Here is a 3,253-nt window from a genome sequence, read left to right on the forward strand (position 1 = left end):
CTATATATAATTTTTAAAGTCTGGAAAGACATACAGCAAAATGTTAGCAGTGGTTACCTCTGTGTGGTGGGGTTTCAGTTGGATTTTATATTTTTATAATTTTCTAAAGGATCTGATGTTTTAACAATAAACTTACATTTCTTTTTTAACCAGAAAAAGTAAAACTATTTCCATTTGGGAAAAACATTAAAGGGCAGGCACAGAAAAGAACAGCTTGTGGGCCAGGCACGGTGGCTGGCGCCTGCAATCCCAGTACTTCGGGAGGCCGAGGCGGGCAGATTGCCTGAGTGCAGGAGTTCGCGACCAGCCTGGGCAACACGGTGAAAACTGGTCTCTACTAAAATACAAAAAAGTAGATGGGCGTGGCGGCGTGCACCTGTAGTCCCAGCTACTCGGGAGGCTGAGGCAGGAGAATTGTTTGAACCTGGGAGGCGGAGGTTGCAGTTAGCTGAGATCAAGCCACTGCACTCCAGCCTGGGCAACAGAACAAGACTCCATCTTGGAAAGGAAAAAAAAAAAAGCCTGTGAAGGATATCAGGAAGGAGTGGTCAGAGAGGTAGGAAGAGAGCCAGAAGACAATAATGATCTGAAGGCAATGAATGAAAATGTTTCTAAAAGGAGCAAATAGGTGGTTAATAGTGTTTAATACAGTAGAAAGGTCAAATAAGATAAGCCCTGATAAATGTCCAGTAGATTTAATAATTACTTAAATGAGAACAGTTTCAGTAGAGTCCTGGGAGTAGAATCCAGATCATAGTGAATTGAGAATTGAATCAGAGGTGAAGAAGTGGAAACATTTAATAGAGAATCTTTTGAGAAACTTGCCTAAGAAAGAAATGTAGCCAGAGAGCAATGCATAGTCAAAGAAGGATTTGTTTTTTAGGATAGGAGAGATTTAAATGTGTTTAGCGCTAGAGGGACCAATTCCATAGAAAGTGAAAAGTTAAATATATAGATGAGTGACGAGATAAGGCCCTAGGAGAATTGTGCAAGTTAAATTCACAATGAGGTGTAAATAAATGATAAATGATCTTTGAGAGAAAATTTTGATAGGGTGAAAAGAAGAGGAGAGTAGAGGGTACTGGGCTAATTAAGTCCTTTGCATTAATAAGGCAGTAACACCTAGCTGGCTCCCATACACACACACACATACACACACACACACACACACACACATATACACAGCACCCTTTTTATTTTTCATGGCAGGCACAGAAGTTCAGAGCTACTAAGTGATGTTGGGTGAAGCACAGTTATCCTCTGTACCTCAGCGCGCGCGCGCGCGCGCACACACACACACACACACACACACACACACACACACAGTAGCTGAGTCAAATCTCTTGACAAACAGGTGACATCAGAACTTGATGCGCACTTTCCTCTCTACTGCGTTTCCTTGACCACAGTGATTCTTGGCCAAAAGGAGTCAAGAATGGGGGTGGTGAGAAATGAAGATTTAGGACCTTTAAATTGTATGGAATCCCATTAGTTCATCATCCTGCCCACAGGCAGTACTGTACCTTAATCAAACAGACACCTATTCATCTTCCTGCCCGTACATTTTTCTCAAAGGACATTTCACAATCTCCGACTCAGTGTTATGCAACCATACTGACAAGAACTTCTTTCGATTCTCCCTTCAGGCTGTCCCAAGGAAATGGCAAATCAAAAGACCCTGTAATTTGGGGTGTTTGTGTTCCTGAGAGCAGGAGGCTGGAACTGCAGGGAGGGAGTACGAGGGGAGGGTCTGGTTGTAAAAACAGGTAGTAGAGTGGTGAAAACAAAAGAGTAGAGCTCATATCCATACAATCTGTATTTCAGGGGATCTGGATTTAGAGCTTAACTGCCTTTCTATGGAGCACCCTACTCCTTTCCACACACACCCATCCAGCTGCCTATTACCATTAGTGACTTGTTCCCTTCTTGACGTTCATTTCACCTGAGGCCTCCCTGGGGATAGTCTACTTTAAACTAAATCCCTTCTGAAAGTTGTCAGTTGTCTCCCTATGTTGATGAAGTGCCCTTTAAATACTCAACTTGCCTACTTAAGTTGGTGATTGTATTTATTTCACAAAAGTATCTCTAAGTCGCCTAGGGGTGAGGGCAATCTGGGAAAAAGTGGCGGCAGCCTAAGTGGGCTGTTATGCATGTTAATGGGGTTGCTAAAGACCTAACCCATCAGCTGACAAGAGTCTGACCTCCAGCTTCCATAGAGGTGTTCGTTAGTTATATACTTAGTTATCTAGAAACAATAAGACCTGGAAAGACAATAATGTTGAATTAGCCAGCCTTCTTCCCTTAATAAAAGCTAACATTTATTGAACACTTACTATCTGCCAGGCACAATTTTAAGTGCTTTATATATTTTAACTCAGTTAATCCTCAAAACAATCCTATGACATAGGTGCTATTTTTACATCTGTAGTGTAATGATGAGGAATAGACGGATTAAGCAACTTGCCCCAAATCACACAGCTAATAGTGATAAAATCAGGATTTGAACCCGGTCTGGTTTTTGAGCTCAGGCTTTTAACATGCCTCTCAGAGGAGAATATTTTAGCCCTGTATGTCACCATAAAGAGAAGGGGGGGGGAATATTTTAAAAAGGAAAAAGGAAGAAAAAGAACAAAAAATGTGATTATGGTGGGAGGGAAATAGAATGACTCTAACAAATGCTGATATAAGCTGCAAATTCCTGCCTAGATGTTGTTCTTCATCTGTTTGGTCTTTAGTCTGATGCTTCATGTGTTGAATTGTATCTTAACTATGACAACTTGAAGCCTATTTAATTTCTGCCCATCCATCAAAGCCCAGTGCAGGTCCCACCTCCTCCATAAAGCCTCCATATCCACCCAGTCTACAGTAACCTGTACTTTAAAAATTGTGTTTACACTTATTGTCTATAGCGTTCATTTGGCTCTGGCTCACATTCTTAGTTAGCCTCCTGTGCATATATGTCTCATCTTACCAACCACATTGTAAACTCCCTAAGGGAGGGTCTAAGACATATTTTTCTTGCATCTTGCATCCCTATAATTTCTAGCATCGTGTTTTGTAAATAATAGGCACTCAGTAAATATTCATTGGTTGACTGGTTAAAAAAGAGACTGCATCTTGGTTAACATCTACATCATTTAGTGAAGAACTGTGCACTCAATGTGTACTCAATAAACATTAATAATATTACAAACTCATTCAAAAAGCCTTTATGGAGTTTCTTTTTTTTTTTTTTTTTTTGAGACGGAGTCTC

The 3,253-nt window shown here is 40.7% G+C and overlaps 1 protein-coding gene across 1 annotated transcript in view; it reads right to left on the minus strand.

The window, feature by feature from the left end:
• The window catches only part of SNX12 (sorting nexin 12), a 17,238-nt gene extending 15,564 nt beyond the window's left edge, over positions 1 to 1,674 (minus strand). The window contains exon 1 of the mRNA XM_011992036.1: positions 1,524 to 1,674. The gene's annotated coding sequence lies outside the window, so the exon portion shown is untranslated. The remainder of the gene's footprint in view (positions 1 to 1,523) is intronic.
• Between the last annotated feature and the right edge of the window lie 1,579 nt (positions 1,675 to 3,253).

This window comes from Mandrillus leucophaeus, unplaced genomic scaffold, assembly GCF_000951045.1.
Source record: "Mandrillus leucophaeus isolate KB7577 unplaced genomic scaffold, Mleu.le_1.0 Scaffold401, whole genome shotgun sequence".
Lineage (NCBI taxonomy): Eukaryota > Metazoa > Chordata > Mammalia > Primates > Cercopithecidae > Mandrillus > Mandrillus leucophaeus.